The following is a 20,431-nucleotide window of genomic DNA, read 5'->3' as shown; positions in this document are numbered from 1 at the left end:
TTAGTCGTCAAGCCATCATAACAAACTCCGCTCCACGAGAAAAGAATCGCCCGGCCTGTGAGTTGACGATCAATTCTTCGCTAATCAAAGTCCTAATTTTAGAGGATTTTTCTGATTGCACTCCACGATTTGTCTCCTAGCTTTTCGTTTTTGATCTGAAAGTCTATCGTGCATGGTATGTGAAAAAGTTTATCCGTGAATTTTAAATTGATTCGCATTAATCGCAACTTGTTACAATATCCGACAAACCCTTTGTCCTACGACAAACAGTTTATCGGATGCTCGATATATCTATGATTAGCGCGCGTGGTGAGGTGCTGAAATCATGTTGGTGCAAGAGCGATGGCCCTCTTGGACCATTCAAATACCGTGTTGTTTGTCGTTAGAGCTGATTTTTTTTATCCTTGGATTTACCCTCCGAGAATTCTGGTTTTCAAGGGTTTTTGACTACAAACTGATGTGTCTGTCAAAACCGTAATAAATTCGTTTCTCGCCGTTAATCGCGAGTACATGTTCATGATTTTTATCTATTGCTTTTGGTATATTATCCCGAGCAGGCGGGTGTGAACTTACTCACAAAAAGCCTGTTCGCGAGTCTGTCATGATTCTTTTGCGTTGGTTACCACTCGTGAGGTGCATCGGGATGCGAACATTGTCTCCACTGTGTACCTCTGCGCAGACCTCCTTGGAACTTTTATAGAGAACTTTGAGCCGTCTCCAGAGAGATATTTGTAGAAATTTGGCGAAGTCCTATGTGTAAATACTTTGGAGATTCACGAAAGTTCATATTCGAATTGCACACAAAACGATCATTGCACACAACCTCTGAACTAATTTTGCAAGAAACATTAAACTATGAAGGACATCCACGACATTTTTCTTCCACAGTGATCGAAGTGAAGTCCGTAACCGTATTGGTAAAATTTGTTAGCTGAGCATTTTACACCTTGGAAAATTTCAGATTGGAAAAAGTCTGAAGATTGATCGATTGATAGTGATTAGTGACCAATGACCCACAACCCAGCAAGTTATTGAAACGACTTTAATAGGATTCCATACAGTGCAAAGAAGAATTTGCAACAATAGATTCCACTTCCTTTTTTTACAATAAAAGCTTTCGAATTTTTCCAGGCTTTTTACCAGTAGTTCTCTAGGGATTCCTCCAGAAATTTTCTAAAATTTGTTATTATGATTCCCCCTCCCGGTTATTTTCATTCTTCAAGGAGATCTTCTATAAACGCTTTAAGGCTTTCTATAAAATTTATTGCTTTAAGGAAACAAGGCATGATTTTATGAGATTTACACTATCGATTGTTGCAGAGATTATTCCGTAAACTACTCCAATGATTTCTAATAGATTCCAGCAAGTTTTTTCATCCAATTTCTCGACAGATGCTTCCGAATACTTCCTCATGATTTTCTTCAGGATTTTTGCTAGGAATCGCTTTGAGGATTGATTCAAGGATGCCGTTTTTTCTGGATTCAATTTAAGATTTTTTTTTACAATTTTTTTCAAGTTTCATCTAGCACAGGCCTGCCTATCCTTTTTGGCTCTTTTTCGACATGGAATGGTGCAATTGCAATAATCATACGGTCAAAGAAATTTTACCTCAAATGAAAGCTCGATATTGCTAGGTATGCAATCAAAGGCGAAAATCAGTCTGGCTGGCGGACCGCACCAATTTTTTGACTTAACTTCATCACTTGCGAAGATTTTGATATCAAGTCGATTTTGTATACATGGATTCATTAGATACTAAGCCTTCATTTGGGGAGTAAATTTCTCAGATCGGAAAATTATTGTAAACACAACAACGGTTTATGTCGAAAATGAGCCAAATAGGTTGGGCAGGCCTGATCTAACATTTTTCATTAGATATTCCCAAGATGGAACCAGTATTCCTGGTATTTTTTTCTGGAACTCTATTCTTAATTTTCCATGAATTCCGTCTAATGTTATTCCATAAATCTCTTCCTGGGGAACATCTTTGAAGATTCCTAAAGAAATTCATACAAGGATTTTAACCTTATTTTCAGAGAAAAAACTCAAAAAATTCTTAAAATATTTGCCAAAGAAATTCTTCATGGCATATCTTTAAGGATTCTTTTACAATTTACACCAATTATCTTCCATGGCACCAATATTTCTACAGAGATTCATATAAGAATTTCTCCATGGATTTCTTTAGAAATTCCTCCGAAATAGTAAGAATACATATCACAGGAGCTCTTCCCAAACCTTGTTCAAGTAGAATTTCAATTAATTGTGGCAAAATTTCATCCAGAGATCCTACATTTTTTTCAAGAATATACTATAGAATTCAATTTAGACATACTAGCATAACATAGACTGACTGTACATTAGGGTGCAGCTATTTTTCCTTAAATCTCTTAAAACTAAAAATTCGTTAGCTCATCTGAATTTTAATCACACAAAAAAAGGAACCTCAAGGTTTGAGCCAAACATATTAAGATTTAGAGGTGGTGCAAGCGACGTGAAGGTGATTTTTCATGTTATTTTTTATATGACCTTCAGTAAAGCCTTACTAACTTTTTTTTGTTTTCTAACCAAATTTGAAGCGTTTAGCATCAAAATTGAATTTGTTGAAAGTTTGTTGAATGTCGAATTTGTCTCAACTCAAAACAAATTTTAATTAAAAGTAGTTTTCCCCAAATGTTTCCTCATTTCAGTAAAAAATCATTTTTGTTTGATTGAAACTTCATGAATACTTAACCGATTGCAAACATGATTTCGAAGCCAAATAATTGGTTTCTAAACTATGTAGGTATACAACACCCTTTATTTACAAAATGGATATTCAAGAATAACTTCCAAAAACATTATATTTTCATGAAAAAACAATCTTCGGATTGTTCAAAATTATTAACTGCAAGTAAAATTTTCACTATTAAGCTGAATTTAATAAAGCATCTTGATATAGCTACATATTTTCTAAAGAACACATAAATACTGTTGCCATAAATTTATTTAAAAATTGTTGCTAAGGCAATGAGAATAATCAGTTTCAACATTATTATTAACGTTTAACTGGCAAAAAAATTGTATTTTTCATGAAAATTTAACAGTTTTGGCTTGTTTTTGCTTAAATAACTTAGTCGAAACTTGTTTTTATTAAATGTGTTGTATACAATGAGTTATAAAATTTGGAATCGGATGAGTTTTTGTAAAAAAATGTTGTTTTTCCACTGAAATAATGAATAATTTGGAGAAAACTTCTTTAAACTTAGACTAGTTTTTATTTTAAACAATTTTATGTTCCATAAACATTTCAAAAATTTAGTTTCGCAAGGAAGGATGCTTAATTCTTTGAAATTGATTTGAAAATAACAATGTTATGAAGACTTCACTGAAGATTATATTTCATAACTTGAAAATTCATTTTCAAATCGCTTGACCTTAATCTTAATATTTTTGGCTCAAACTTTGAGGTGTCTCTTTTATGAGACCGAGAAAACCTCTGCATCTCCACAATCGCCATGGGAAGGGTTTTTATTACTGAAGGACGAAATAGACCGGGATGAAGAGCAAAAATATTACGTTTTCCTTGAGCTTTGAGTTTTGAGCTGTTGTATTGAGATGAAAAAAAAAACAAAATATTGGTTGAAGATTATATAAAGAAAGTACGTCTGATTGCCAACTTCAAACTATTCAAAGGTTGATTCAGTACAGACAAAAAAAAGTATACGTGTGTTGAAACTATATAAACAGGAATAAGGGTTTATGTCAACAACTGCAGTGATGTTATATAAACGTGTTCTCATATATATATATATATATATATATATATATATATATATATATATATATATATATATATATATATATATATGTGTTATCATAAGCATGAAACGAGCTCACCAGTGGATAATCCGTCCTGGACTCAAAATGATTATCATTTGAGCATGCAACATAACCAAAAGACCACACACTTCTTACTTGTTCGGCTTTTTTCGCTCTTACACGAATCCTATATGTAGAATTTAATTTAGAAATACTCTAGGAAAAACTATCAGGCACTCCTTCATGTTGCTTGGGATGGATTAGTCCAAGGTTTTTGCTACAAACGCCCCTTGCAAAAACCTTGTTCAATCCAAGATGCTACAGGTGCAGTGGATTACTTTGAAATCTACAGATATATTGTTAGTATTCTTAAAGGAATTCATAGATAATAAAAGCATTAGATGAATTCCAGAAACAAAGTTAGAAATAGTTTCTAATGCATACATGACAGAATTTCTCACGATACGGTTTAGATATGAGTCCTGTAGGAAATCAAACTATATCACTCCAGTTAAATTCTTAAATTATTTATCCCAAAAATCTCTTGAAGGTTTCTAAAATGTCTATATGAATTTTATTGAATCTTTTGAAGAAGGGTTTGTAAAAACTTCCAAGGAGATCCAGATGGAATCCCAAAGAGCTGCCTGAAGAAACTTCTGAAGGGATCATTATATAATCTTTTTTGTATTACCTGAAATAATTCCTAGAATAATCTGGGAAGAAAAGTATGAAATTCTATACAGGAGAAATGTTTGCACAAATTCCAATTATCGGAGTTAATCTGCATGTTTCTTTGAAGAAGCTAATAAGGTATTGCTTGAGAAATACACAAGAAATCTAGCAAATTATAGATAAGAATTTTTTTACCAGTTTCTTGCGGAATTTCTGCCTGAAGCAATGCTTTAAGATTTGTGGATTGGTAGTGCAATTCCTATTCGAATTCTTGAAAAACTACCGAAATGATTTCTGTAGGCAAACTTCGATAATCCTTGCAGTTTCTGGTAGAGCTGCTCATAATGTTCATGAAGAATTGAGCCGGAATTTAATTCTTGCAAAATTATTAGAACTTTTGAAAGAGTTCTCAAAATATCGCTGAACAAATATGTTTTTAAGAATATTTTGAGGAATTACTAACGATTGCTAAAAATTGGACAAAATTTACAACGGTCCAGTGCCTCTGAAGCTCTATGTTAGAACTCTTGAAACAATTCATGAAGCAATTCCTTGAGTGTTTGAAGAAAGTTGTGGCAGAATTTCAAACTAGCATTCCCAAAAAATGAACTATTGGAACATTCCTAAATAAATGTGTATTAAAATAACTTGGCTGATCCTTGGCATAAAACATTTGGCTTCCATAATAGATATCGGCCTAGCTTATTCTTAACATACATTGCGGTTTGCTAGATAACGCCAAATTATATGAAAAGTCATTGACAGAAGTCTGATTTATAATTGGACTCTAAGAATTGTCTTAAAAGTTTATTACGAGGCATTTTTTTTGTAAATGTGAATGCTGAAAATATTGTTAGAATTGTGTACTATTTAATTTAAATTTTTTTTTTTTATCGTCGGTCATGAGGGGATGACCCCTAGCGCTCCCTGGATATGCACATGCCTCTATGGAGATCCCTGTAAAGTTGAATAAATCTCAAAACTAGACGAACTTTTTGGGTATCCTGACTATGTATTTTTTAAATTCAAGTTGATTATTACGTTAGTTAGTACTAAGTAGTTAGATTTTTACGAGATCCAGTCAATTTGTTTGCTTCGCGGTTAATATGGAAGGTTGGACTTCTTGGAGATTACAACAGGAATGTTTGATGAATCCAATTATTGAAAATTGTTAGGAACAACTAAAGAAACATTATGATCGATTCCATTTCCGATCATCCCAAACCCAAATCTTGTTATAATTAAACCTCCCATGTCCAAAACCTAATTGGCGCAATTCAGTTTCTATTCTGGAATTAATTAGTCAAGCATCTATCAAATCACCATTATCGCCTTCCAATATCATCTTCCAAACACACAACAAAGTACCCCATCATCGAAATGATACGCTTAGCCGAACCGTAAATGACCATTACCAATCGGATCCCATCGAAACGGACGACGTCAACGCTCCGGAATGATTGATTAACCACACTTCAGACATCACGCCCGCCCTGCTCCACCGAATTTCTCGATAAGCCTGAGCACGAGCACGGGCACCTTCTCGATAATCGACGAATGTTTTCGGCTGTCACCAAACCGTGTCCATCGGCGTCGCCGATCAATTCGACATGATACTCCGGAACGCACACAAATCTGAATCGGACACCGAAAAAATGTGAATTGGTAAGCGCTCGTCGTTTGAATATTCCGGCTAGGAATATTTCTAATGTGGCCTTAGGGTGTTCTTCCTGTGAGTAGCTCATTATTCTTGGTTCATTTATTTAACAAATTTTATCAGTTGGCATGTTTTCCTGACAAATGGAAAAATGTACCAATTTTAAAACCGTACAAAAATCTTGTCGAAGCTTGCCCTACACAAAACACCAAGATGTAATAAATTAATGTAACGTTTTAAATAATACTTATAAATGAATAATAGGTTCTTAAATTTGCTATTTTTGGTTTCTGTCCAGATTATTTTTTTATATAAAAATGGGCCACCTTAGTGACCATCATTCTCCAAATTGAATCGATCGAATAGTTACTTACTTGATACTTGATGGGCTACAATCCGCTACGTTGAATCTACGCCGAATGGATAATTCTTCTCCACTGGGCTCGGTCCTGAGCCAATCGCTTCCAGTCGCCCTGAACGTTAAGTGCCCCTAAGTCCTCTTCAACTGCAAAAAGCCAACGTGTGCGCGGCCTACCACGAAGCCGTTGGCCTCGTCCGGGTTCTCTACTAAATATTATTTTTGCTTGTCGTTCTTCCGGCATTCGTACCACGTGACCAGCCCAACGCAGCCTGCCGTGTTTTATGAGCTTGATAATATCCACTTCTTTATATACTTGGTACAACTCATGATTCATGCGACGCCGCCAGATGCCATTTTCTTGTTTACCGCCGAGTATTGTTCGCAGCACTTTACGCTCAAAAACTCCAAACGCTTTCCGGTCGACCTCTTTCAACGTCCAGGATTCATAGCCGTATAGAGCAACCGGAAGGATAAGAGTCTTATATAACGCGAATTTTGTTTTCGTCTGCAGGCTACGGGACTTAAGCTGGTTACGGAGCCCGTAAAAAGCCCTATTCGCAGCTGCAAGACGCCTTTTCACCTCGCGGGTAACATCATTATCGCAAGTCACTAAAGTACCAAGATAACAAATTCTTCCACTACTTCAAATTTTTCACCACCCAGCACCACTTCACTACCAACGTCACGATTGGAACCACGCTGTCTACCAGCGATCATGTACTTAGTTTTGCTGGTGTTGACGGTAAGTCCAATCCTCGCTGTCTCCCTTTGAAAAGGCACGAATGCCTCTTCTACGGCTCGACGATCAATTCCGATTATATCGATATCGTCCGCAAAACCCAGGAGCATATGCGACCGGGTGACGATGGTACCGCTTCTTTGCACGCCCGCTCTCCTTATAGCTCCTTCGAGAGCAATGTTGAACAAAAGGTTCGAAAGCGCATCTCCTTGCTTCAATCCATCTAAGGTTACGAAGGAGGTTGAAGTCTCATCCGCAACCCGCACACTTGATTTCGATCCATCCAACGTTGCACGAATCAGTCTAATCAGTTTCGCCGGAAAACCGTGTTCTATCATTATCTGCCATAACTCATTTCTCTTTACTGAATCGTACGCCGCCTTGAAATCAATGAACAGATGGTGAGTCTGCAAGTTGTATTCCCGGAACTTATCAAGGATTTGTCGCAAGGTAAACATTTGATCCGTCGTTGATCGGCCCTCACGAAAACCAGCTTGGTATTCGCCGACGAAGGACTCCTCCAGCGGTCTCAATCTGTTGAACAGAACACGCGACATTATTTTGTACGCCGAATTGAGGAGCGTTATTCCTCGGTAATTGGCGCACTCCAATCTGTGGCCCTTCTTATACAGAGGGCAGATGAGGCCCTCCAGCCAGCTAGCAGGCAGTTCTTCTTCCTCCCATATCCTTAACAGAGTACGGTGCAGTATTTCGTACAGCTGCTCACTACCGTGCTTGAAAAGTTCGGCCGGGAGCTCGTCTTTTCCAGCAGCCTTACAGTTCTTCAACTCCTTAATCGCTCTTCTAACCTCATCTAGCGTCGGGGGCTCCACAGCTTGTCCATCGTTGCTGATATTTAGTCTGTTCTCAGACGCGCTCGCGATCTCTCCATTCAACAATTGCTCGAAGTGTTCTTTCCACCTGGCAGCCACCAAGATTTTGTCTGTCAGCAAGTTTCCGTCGCGGTCATTGCACATGACGGGAGACGGCGCGGTTTTTCTCCGTACGCCATTGACAGTTTCGTAAAATCTCCGCATATCGTTTTGTTCGATGCTGTTTTGCGCCTCAGTAATTATGCCTTCTTCATACTGCCTTTTCTTTCTGCGGTGAATTCGTTTCTCGGCTGCTCTAGCTTCCTTGTACCGCTCTCTATTTTGCCGGGTACCAGACACTAACATCCGGCTTCTGGCAACATTCTTCTCATCCGTCACATTCTGGCACTCCTCATCAAACCAACCGTTTCTGGGCCGTCTCCGAGCAGTACCTATCACCTCTCGCGCTGCTGTGCTCATCGCACCGTGGATAGACTCCCACAGATTGTTGAGGTTGTCGCCTACGTTGTATCCCCTTATCCGCTCATCAAGCTTCCGGCGGTACTCGTCTGCTACACCTTCTGTTGATAAGCGCTGGATATTGAAACGCAACGGTCGCTGTGTTCTTGTGTTCGCCACGGTAGACAACCGTGCACGAATTTTACTAACAACGAGATAGTGATCAGAGTCGATGTTTGGGCCTCTAAAGGTCCTCACATCGATGACATCCGAGAAATGCCGACCGTCCACCAAAACGTGGTCTATTTGGTTGCAGAGCTCGCCATTTGGGTGCATCCAGGTGTGCTTTCGGATGTCTTTGCGTGCAAAGTAGGTGCTGCTGATGGCCATCCCTCTAGCTGCAGCAAAAGTTATTAGCCTTAGGCCGTTGTCATTGGTGGCGGAGTGAAGGCTCTCCGTACCAATTATTGGGCGGAAAAAATCCTCTCTTCCGACCTGAGCGTTAGCATCCCCGATAACAACTTTTACGTCATGTTTTGGGCACTCTCCGTAGATTTTGTCGAGACAATCATAAAACGCATCCTTCGTGTCGTCGGGTTTATCGTTTGTCGGCGCATAGATGTTGATCAGACTGTAGTTGAAGAATTTGCCCCGTATCCTCAATACGCAGATTCGTTCATTAATTGGTTTCCACCTCATAACACGCTTCATCTGCTTCCCGATCACTATGAATCCGACGCCATGCTCTGCCTTATCGCTGCCACTATGGTAGATGTTGTATTTGAAAGCTGTGTTGGCGACGGGATCCACCGCCCTGAATTCACGTTCTCCAGTTCTAGGCCATCTTACTTCCTGAATAGCAGCCACACTCACTCCAACCTTCTGCAATTCACGAGCCAAAAGGCTCACTCGTCCGGGTTCATTTAACGTCCTGACATTCCAGGTTCCGAGTTTCCAATCATAGTCCTTATTTCGTTGCCAGGTCGGTTGCCGAAAATATCGTTCGTTATTTCTCCTTTCTCCATTTTTCGTGGTAGGTAAGAAATTCGATATGCTACCTTACCAGGGTCGCGATACCTACATCACGATGGTGGGGCTGCCACCTTAGGTGTAGCTGACGTGATACAGCATTTCATACTCAGCCGCTGGATGCCAGAACAGACGCTGTTTGAGCCGCACCTCCTTGGTGGACAGACGCTCGAGACGCACCTCCTCACTCTAGCTGATGTCAGAAGGACAACAGTGCCCAGGCTGCACTACCAGCTAAGTACGCAACCCTTAGCTGGCGGTCTTTGTCATCATTTGACCCGTGGAAGCGTGAGGTAGGGGCTTGTGAGGACCAGAGCTATGTTGGACGCTCCTTCCTAATTGTCAGCTCACCATTTCACAGCCCGAATAGTTACACGGGGAAAATGCGTCCCGCCTCCGACTCTATGCTAATGAAACCAGATCTTTCCAAATTGAAGAATGTCCAGTTGAATTCTCATCTGTGCATCAGAATAAAATTTCATTCGGTGACGAACCATCAATTTATGGGGTGTAAACATCGTCTGACAGTTCCAACGCAACACATGCGTGCATTAATGTGGTTCAAGTTTATAAATAACCCATTAATCGCAATTGATGAAATCGATCGTCCTCGCGCTCGTCCAGTGGACGCCGAACTCGTTGAATGCGAGATAATTTATGACAACCATCTGCATCCCTGGGAGGTGGCAATCGATAAACTTTGTAATACATTGTACGTTGCGTGATGGGGCTCACATGCTCCATTAATTTATACAATAATAGCGACGGTAAAGGAATACAAGGTCGAGCTCTATGTTAAACACTAGTATATCGTATATGGGGCTATCGAATAGGAATAAAAAAAAAAACGGTTGACGGTATAGATAGACGATGTTTTTATATATACGATAACGGTTAAAAGAATCCTTGTAACAGGTCCCTAAAATTCTTCGTGGAATTCCTGGACAGATCGTTACCGATTTTTTAATGAATTCTCAAATGATTTCTGAAATAATCCTTGAGAAGCTACTTTAATATTCATCAGAGGATTCTTGAAAGAATTATGAAAGGATTTCTGGAGGAATTTTTAGAGGATTTTTAAAAGAATCGTCAAAGGATGCCTGAACAAATTAAGATTATTTCAGAATTAGAAGAATGAATCTTTAGAAATTATTTGGAGAAACCTCAGAAGATTTCTGAAAGAATCCTGAGAGGATTTCTGATTGAACCCCCCCCCTCCATAGAGGATTTTTGGAGGACTTTCAAAAAGTTTACTGAGAGGACTTCTTAACAAATCCCGAGAGGATTTCTCAAGTGATTTCTAAGAGAATCTTCTGATTGAATACGCTGATGATTTCTTAAAAACTTTTCTTGGGGTTTGTGCGATACTTCTACGAGAGTTTCTGGGAGAATGCTACTAGGACTAATCTCCCGAAGTTTGTCGAAAAATTCTTTTGAGAATTTCTTAAACAATCCTCGAAGAATTTCAGGGAGAATTCTCAGCCAATTTACTGAGTTTTTAGAGGATTTCTAGATGAATCCTCATAGGATTTTTGTGAAAATGTTCAAGACCGAATGCGAATTTTCCCAAGATATCTGGATTTTTAAAAGAGTATTCTTTGACATTCTGAAAAAATCTTCAGAGGACTTTAGGAGGATCTTTAAATGATTTATTTGAAGAAACTTCAGAGGATTTCTGCAAGAATCCAGAAAAGATTTTTGAAATATTTTCCAAGTCATATATGAAGGAGTCCCCAGACGCATTCTGACGATATTCTAAAAAGAATTCTGGAAGAACCCTCAGACAATATCTGAACGAATATTTGGAAGATTTTTGGACAAATCGATGACAAATGATTCGAGATTTCTGTAATCACCAACCCCTCTGATTCTGTGGTGGATTATGAAAAATCCTTCGAAATCTTTTCCTGAAATTTTCGGCAAAATTTATGGGAAAATATCTCTAGGAACTTTCAGAGGTTATAGATCTTGACTCCTAAATTTGAAAAGAATTTTTGAATGAATCTTGAAGAATCCTTGAAGGGTAACGAAGATGATTTCTAATAATTGTTTGAAGGACTTGTGCAATAGATATTGCAATTTTTCAATAAGAGTAATTGAAGGATATTTGCTTGAATCCTACTACCAATGGCTTATGATTAAATGTTGGATTTTTTTTGTAGAAACTTCAATACTTATAACTGGCACAAACGTGTTTAAATTTATCTATTCCAGCTTATTAAAAATTATTGAAATTATAAAGCGTTAACTTCCGAGTTTGCCCTTCTTCTTAACTTACTCCATAATAACCTACATTTGATTGTTTGAAAATGCAAATGTCAAAAAATAACTCAACTAGGGGTCATTCATCAAATACGTCACATTTATAACGGAAGAAAGGAGTTATCTAATGTTCTGCTTCTTCTTCTTGGCACGATGTCACTATGATCGGCATTTTCCGAATCAGGCTGGATATGACTAAGCTGCGAGTCTGGCCGAAATTTTAAAAAAAATAAGTGCCCGTTTCAAAGTTACGCCCTTTTGAAGAAATAAGTCCCCAAATTCAAAGGAAAGCAAAGATATTCAAACGGTATTTCATTTACCGTGATCATCAGTAAAAAATATCATCAAAACTAGGTTCAAAATTTGTTTGTCTAGTGATTTGTATCCTCTGGGCGAAGGCGGACCAAATCCAGAATTACGCCCTTTTTAAATTTAAATAGATTACATAAGCATTCTTGTATCTTTATCATGTTCAAAAGTTGTTTACCACAAACTGCTGACACATTTCGCAAGAATGTTTCACAAATAATCAAATTATCATTGGCTCAAGTGCTGTAAAGCATTACGGAGCCAATGTTATTTTTTATAAAACGTGGAATAATTTTTGAAGCGGAATAATCTGGATAACTAGATAAACTTGAACACTCACATTGAACATTTTATTAAATTCACTTTACTTCGATGATTATTCGAGAAACTCTACCTTACAATTATGTACTGATGTCCGTCCTTCTTTGCTGCATCTTTTTTTCTGCTATCAATCTTTTTGACCTAGTCTACTTTTGTTGCACAGTACACTATTGGTCAATGTAATTTCAGTTTGAGGGTGTGTGTGAACGAAAACTGAATGAAGAGAAGTTAGCAAAACTTGAAAGATGCTTATGAAAAGTTGAGGTAATCCCATGTTATGTTGTTATTTTTGTTTTCTCATATTTTTCATTTTCAATTCAAAACTGTGAGACTTGCAGTGATTGATTTTTCATGCTTTATCAATTTTGCTCACAACAGATATTTCAAAATCAGCATAGATTAAAACAAGTCATTAGATTGTTCGAGATACAATGGCTATAATTTGATATAGAAAAGCTTATAATGAATTCTGTGTAATTTCAGTTTAAGTTTCTGAAAAACGCATAGTGGTTGGTATGCTGGTCTACCATGAACCATTTCAACCAGTTACACACTCTGCATGTCATGTTAAGAAACGCCAGTCGTTATGACTGTTAACGTCAAACATAAAAAAAATCGTACTTAGTGAGTCATATTTTTTCCCAGTCTTTATTATGTTGAACTCTCTACTTTGTAGTATGTTAGCCTATATTCAAGTTGAAAATCTTGTACGAGCTGTTTGTAACTATACGATCAGTTTTTAACATTTAAAACACCTTTCAAATAAAGTTCTGTAAGTGAATATATACACATACATGAGCACACATGCTCACCCATACATACATATGCAGCCAAACAATTTTTAAACGATCAATTTTCGATGTTGTGTGGGTGGACCAATCTACATACCTACACTCTTAAAAGTAATAAAAATCACTGCGGACGTAATTCACATTATGACTGAATGACATGTGATGTAAGTGATGAAATGACGTGAAAATGTGTTCTGAAAGATGTATTGAACGAAAAATGTAATTTTACATGATGAAGGACATGAAAACGATGTCACTATGATTTACATTTCCCGAATCAGACACCATCGTATTTAAAATGTGACACAAATTCACGTCATTTGGCTCGCTTCTCTTATGTGCATCCAAATGACGTAAAATCACATGATTTTTTCAGAGTGTGTATTTTTTAAATTCATAATTAGGAAGCATTTTGAAGAAATTCTTGTTTGATGTTTTGATGCCAAAAGTTTATCACTTAGGTGTAATTTTCGAGGCCTTTAAATTTTGAATATAGCAATGTCCGTTCGGTTTTTATGACTAAATTCTAATGGTTACGCCTGAAAAATGGCGTAACTCTAAATTTGATCGTTTTTGTGATTAAAACTACACCCAACGATTACAAATCACTGAACAATCCAACTTGGAGTCAATTTTTGATGTTATTTTTCTTCTGACAATCACGGTAAGCGAAAACACGTTTGAAAATCACTGATTTCCTTTGAATTTGTGGGCGTCAAGGAAATTTCCAGTACAAAAAGATCCCGGACCGACCGGGAATAAACCCAGACACCTTCAACATGGCTTAGCTTTGTAGCCGCGGATTCTGACCACTCGGCTAAGGAAGACCTTGGAAGACGTTGGAAATCTGAAATAATCTTTCGAGTGTTCTGTTAGAATCCTTACAATATTTCTGTTAGAATTCTCAGAGGATTTCTCAAATAATATTCAAAAAAACAAAATTGTTAAAATGCTCAGAGGTTTTTGAAGCAAGATTTGCAGAATTTTTGAAAGAATCATTGGATTTTCGTAGAATTTCTGGAAGCTTCTACAGAAAATTTCTGAAAGAACCCTTGAAGGACTCTTGGAAGAATTTCAGAGGATTTCTGTATGAAGATTTATGAGGTGATTCTCAGAGGATTCTCTGTATGAAACCTTGGAGATTTATGAAGTGAATCTCAGAGGATTTATGAAAGAATATTTAGATCATTTCTGATAAAACCCTAAAAAATTGAATTGTCCTCAAAGAGTGTTTGAAAGAATATTTGAAGGCCAATTGAAATTAGTCAGATTTTTGGAAGAACCTTCAGATAATTTCTGAAAGAATCTTCGGATAATTTCTGGATTAATCCTTGAAATGTTTCTAAAGGAATCCTAAGTATATTTCTAAAAGAATCTTCAGAGATTTCAGATTGATTCTTCGATGGATTTCTGAAATATTTTTTTTTAGAAAATAGTTAAAAATCCTCGGATAAATTCCAAACGAATTATTGGAGGGGTTCTAAATAAACTTTAGAGGATTCCTCGTCGGATTTCTGGAAAAATCATCATTGGATATCTGAAGGAATCCTTGGAGTGTTCTGTTAGAATCCTTGGAACATTTCTGTTGAAATCTTCAGAGGATTTTTGAAGGAATTCCTAGATTTGAAAAAAAAAATCTAAAAACGATTTCTGAAAGAATCGCCAAAAGATTTCTAATAAAATTCTTTGCGGATATCTTGATGAATCTTTAGATAATTTTCTAATTTCTTGGTTCCTGAAACAAATTATTGAATAATTTTCGTTGAATTGCTGCAATCATTATCAAAGGATTTCTGAAGGACTTTAACGCAGATTCTCATTTAATTTCTAGACGGTTCTTTAGAAGATTTGTAGAATTTTTTTTTGGAGAATTTCTATAAGAATTTCTCAAGGATTCCTGGAAGGAGAATCCACAAAACAACGCTGAAAGAATTCTCAGAATATTTCTGTCAGAATCCAATTTAAAAAAATTTGGATCAATCTTCGGCAAATTTCTGGAAAAGTTTTTGGAAAATTTTCAAACAACTTTTGCAGATTATTGAAAGATTTCTAAAAGAATGCTCTGCGGATCTTTTGGGTGATTTCTGGAACAATCCTCAGATATTTTTTGGAAGATTCTTCAGAGGATTTCTTGAAGAATCTAAGGAGGATTCCTCGAAGAATCCTTCACATCAAGAGGTTTCTGGAAAAATATTAAAAGTTTTTTTTTTAAGAAAACTCTCAGAGGATTTTCGGAAGAATCCATTTTGGTAATAGCTTTTGGAACAATCTTCAGGCTCAGAGTTTTTGTAGAAGAATCCTCCGATGCTGCAACAAACCTCAGATGATTTCTAGAAACTCTCTGAAAACCCTCAGAGGATTGATGGTACAATCTTCTTCTCGAGGGATTATCAGAGAATTTTCGGAGGAATCCTCAAAACATTTCTAAAATAATCTCAAATGATTTGTGAAAGAATTGTTAATTGATTTCTGGAAAACTACTCGAAGAATCTCATAAAAAACCGTAGAGGATTTTCGGAAGAGCCCTCGAAAGATTTCTGAATAAACCCTCAGTAGATTTGTGAAAGAATCTTCAAAGGATTTCTTGAAGAACCCTAGAAAAATTTGTGGATTTGTGGAACATTTTTCAGAAGAATTCAAGAAGTAAATATTTTCTAGAAAAACCCTCAGAGGATTTCAGAAAGAATTTTTAGAGCTTTTTTGAATAATCCTCGAAGAATTCCTGGAAGAGTTCTCAGAGGATTTCTGGATTAATCATCTGAGCATTTCTGGAAGTTTGAAAAATGCATCAACGATGGATTTCTGAAAGAATTCTAAGAGGATTTTTAGAGGTTCCTCAGAGGATTTCAAGAAAAATCTCTCAAGGATTACTTAAGAATTCTTTATAAGATTCGCGAAAAAATTTACCGAGAATTTCCTGGAAGAATTCTCCAAAATATATAAGAATCTGCGCTCGATTACTTTTGGATGATTCCTCCAGGAAAATCTAAAATAAGCCTGCGAGGATTTTCGACAGAATCTTGCAAGAAGTTCTAGAAGAAACCTCCGAGGATTTCTTGAGGAATCATGCGAGGACCTCTCGAGGAATCCCGATAATTCCTGCAGTCATCCGTGATGGATATCCGAAATGGATCAAAAATAATCCTTGAGATTCTGGAGATATCTAATTTTCGGAAAGAATTTTTCGCAGATTATTTGGGAGAATTTTTAGGAATTTTGAAATACTTCCTCCAGGAGCACTTGATTAATTTTTATATTTTGTTGAACCATGTCCACTTTGACATCAAATAGAAGCTACTAAACATTTGATAAGAACAGTTTAAAAACGCAAATGTGCAAGTAAAGTTTTGAATAGTTACTTCTTATAATTTTCTTATTATTATTGAAATATTGTCATCATTATTAATATTTTTACACACTACAAGGAATCTATTCGTGGGTAAATATTGAGCAAAACTCATTCAAATTAGACAGATAGATTTGTAAATGTATGAAAATTGACTCATCGAGGGATGACACTGAGCCAAAGATTGAAAATTTTTTCGCATTAAGGTGAATATGAATCGAAGCCAAACCTCAAATTTTCAAGAGCACAAATCTGGAGAACCAAACATCCGTTTGAGCTGAAAACTTAATCGATTGGTCACCACCAACGAGTGATCAATCGATTAGGTTTTCAGCTTAAACGGATGTTTGGTTCTTCAGATTCGTGCTCTTGAAAATTTGAGGTTTGGCTTCGATTCATCTTCATCTTAAGAACAATACATGTTTCAGGTCCGAATTTGAGCGCACAGGGTGCCAGAAAATTTCCTTATAAGTCTTTGGATTTTGATCCTAACAAGACGATCGAACCATATTCAGAGAGTATAACGATTCGTAAGCCATAGCAATTCATGGCACATCTTATTCAGAGAGCCCTGTGAATGTTGATATTTACTCTCTCGCTTCGTACGTGACGAGAGAGAGAAAGTTCAGAGAGCAACTCTCACAGACGATATCGAGTCAATCGGATGATTTATGTTTTGCTTGAAATTGGTAATAAATTCAATATTTTCTGATAATGCAACCCTTAGAAATTTCTGTTTCTTGATCAATATGTGATAGTGTCAGCGTATGTTACGATTGGTAACACACAGTGATTGGCCCCAAAAGGAGGCTGGTGTGTGTCTTTTCTCTTTCTCGTTCGTGACTCGTTATTTTCTACGAGCTATAAAAGTCATGCGTGTTGTGTGAATGTAGGCGGGAAAAACTATGGTTCATGTGTCAATGGTCATTACATTTTCCAAAGCCTTAAAAAGATCCTCGACCGCTGGGATTCGATCACACGACCCTAAGCTTTATCTTGCTGTCTGGAAACGAGCTTTGGGAAGAGGTCGGAACGAGAAGAGTAAAAAGGATGCAATTTCTTATATTAGGTTCAAACATCCCATTTGAAATTCAAATGAAATACGTGAATGGAAAACGCGTTGAATTTTGTATTAAGGACCGCTTTTATGAGATATGACCAGTCCCCTTCTTATCCAGCACTGAATGTGTATATTGACCTTTAAAGTTTGAATTTTCTGGAGTGGGCTTATTTTTTTTTTCATGTGTGGGTAGTCTAAAACATCAATTCCGTTTTCAAATTTATCACAATTCCAACCATTTTTACTGGCAGCAACCTTTCGGCAATAGCTCACTTTGGTATCAACTCAAGCATCTTCTGCACTTGAATCCACGAGTACAATCCCAAAGAAAAAGCTTTCATCATCTCAACTGAAGGGCCCAAAATAAAAAGTGAACCTAAGTGGAAATTCAAATTGTAGCGCGTTTTTTGTTTGTTTGTACATTTCGGCTGCAAAAACAAGGAAAAAAATGGAGAATCATGCTCTTCGGCTTTCAACTATGGAAACAAAAGAGCAAATTGGTAGCCGCTGAGGTAGTCTACATAAAAAATCATTTCGTTTTGATTCAAATCGCGCTTACCAGAAGGTCCTGTTGAACGAAAGTAAAAGCTAAAGATTGAAGAGCCTTGAGAATTGTCCGGATCAGTCGGACAATGGGTCAATATTTGGATTAGCCGGAATTCCTGCGGTTGCATTTCTGGTGCTTACCTGGAAACGAGAAGAAAAGAAAAAAAAACATACAGTTAGTTTCATGGGGATCAAATGGATGGCAGACTAATCGCCGCAGAGATGATTTATCGCAGATCCCTAATGGGAAGAGAGGTCAATTTCATGGAATTCCGCCGCCACAAGGACTCGGTGCGGTTGGTAACTTCACCATTCACGACTACGGCTCAACGAAGCGTGAGTGAGCTGACCAAATCACGTGCGTCCATATGGACGGATTCTGGCGCTGTTCGGATTACTCGGTGCTCGATGGTGCGAAAGAGCCAAGATTTATGAGCGATTTAATGCGCTAGTCCGCATCCATCTAGCTTAAATTGGATTCATTTAATGCTTATGCTATGAACTTGAGGGAAGTGAGAACGCAGTGCATCGGTGGACGTCTTATATCTTAAAGTACTGTCCAATACGATTGGCAGTAACATTTCCTCATCTTTCTATGAATCAAACTTCTTGCATACAACCCTACATTACCAATCTGACACGTTTAACCTCAACAATCCCAGTGAAGCCATCACTCTTCCCATCACCCACGCATTCATAGGAGAAAATTGCATCCCATTCAACTAAAGTCATGGGCGTAGCCAGGTTGCCCATTATAAGTTAGGGCCAAACGACCATAAAAATGTTTCATATATCTCAGACGCTTCTCGGGATCAGTAGCATCCTTAATGTGTGAGTATTGGTGTTCTCATTATTATAACAAACAATAACGGCGCCGGCTGCGTTTGAATGCAGGTCAATTTGGGGATGGGAGAGAAATATCGACGTGTTTCTTGTTTTGAGGAAGCCGTTGAATCCTCTGCACTTCCACAAGAAAAAACGGGGAATTTGGATATGGGAAAGTGTTGTTTGTTTGCAGGTTCGTCTGGCTAAATAATATAAATTTTATTTAAAATTAATTTATAAGCACTACCGATGCTTTTTAACGGCACCGAACCGGACACGATTGATCCGGATTTCGACACTCGCCCCACATGATCAAGCAACAGAATCAACGGATAAACTATTACAGTTTAAGATTACTAGTAGTTTTGCTGACATAAACCTATTCACAGATTTTTGGAGGATATTCTTCAAGGTCTGAAGGTGAAGATGAATCGAAGCCAAACCTCAAATTTTCAGCACAATTGCATCTTCACCTGAAGCAGATCGCCTCCTCTCTGGCTACGCTCATGGAGAAAGCCGCGAATGCATTCTCCGCCTCGGAGATGCACTTTCCATTGTGGGAGCATTAATTTACGTAATAAATTAAACTTAATTCCGCAACCACTTCTGCCCAAGCAGCGTCCAACTCTAGCTAGAATTTTCCCCCCACAGGTACCGTTTTACTTTCCGTTGCACTCGGCAAAATGCCCACCTTCAACAAGCACGCAAACCGTCAACATAATTAGTAGCTACTTCAGGCAACTTCTTCAGAACTCTTCCGGCTTCTTGCGTTCTTTGGTGGCATCGCCTCGCAGCTCGTTCCGCGCATGAGAATGAACGTCTGTTTTTTTGCTGCTTACGCTCAGAGCTAAAAAAACAGACGTAGCACTTAGAACAATTCCTTTGAAATGATCGTCGAATTTGCGGTCAATTGAAACTTCATCAATGTTACGTCTGCTTGTCTGTGATTCAAACATAAAACGGCAACACGAGAAAAGTAGCCCCCATCAGAGATGAAAGACATCGCAGAAAATGACTCTTGAATGGGGGGTAATTTTTCCTGAACACGCGCCGCCAATACGGTTTCTTGGGAACGCGACATGAAGACGACGACGACGACGACGACGACGACGATGGCCACGTGATACGGCTGCTGCATTCTAGGCTACCAATTCCGAACGGGAAACTAAAAGAAGTTGTCCGATATTCGGAGTGAAAAATGCTCTCGGCCATTACTAGAATGGTAAATGGAGAAAGAAATGTCCCACAAATGGGAGCCCATTTCAGTCGATTTCTTTGCTGGGAGATTTATCTACTTAGCTGTAACTAAAATGGAGCAGAAAATTGGGTTTGGGTAAGTTTTTCTATCGGCTAGAATTGGGGAAAAGTATTCAACAAGTTTGAGAGTATGTGATTTGTCATTCTCAGAAGCCTAGGCAGAATTTTTTCATTCTTGTTTTC

General features: G+C 37.7%; 1 protein-coding gene across 6 annotated transcripts in view; it reads right to left on the bottom strand.

Moving 5' to 3' along the window:
- The window catches only part of LOC5567245 (IQ motif and SEC7 domain-containing protein 1), a 645,474-nt gene that overhangs the window by 400,153 nt on the left and 224,890 nt on the right, over positions 1-20,431 (bottom strand). The gene's annotated exons all lie outside the window — the stretch shown is intronic.

The sequence above is a fragment of the Aedes aegypti genome, chromosome 3 (assembly GCF_002204515.2).
Source record: "Aedes aegypti strain LVP_AGWG chromosome 3, AaegL5.0 Primary Assembly, whole genome shotgun sequence".
Taxonomy (NCBI): domain Eukaryota; kingdom Metazoa; phylum Arthropoda; class Insecta; order Diptera; family Culicidae; genus Aedes; species Aedes aegypti.
The sequence above is the reverse complement of the archived record's forward strand: the minus strand, read 5'-3'. Positions and strand labels throughout refer to the sequence as shown.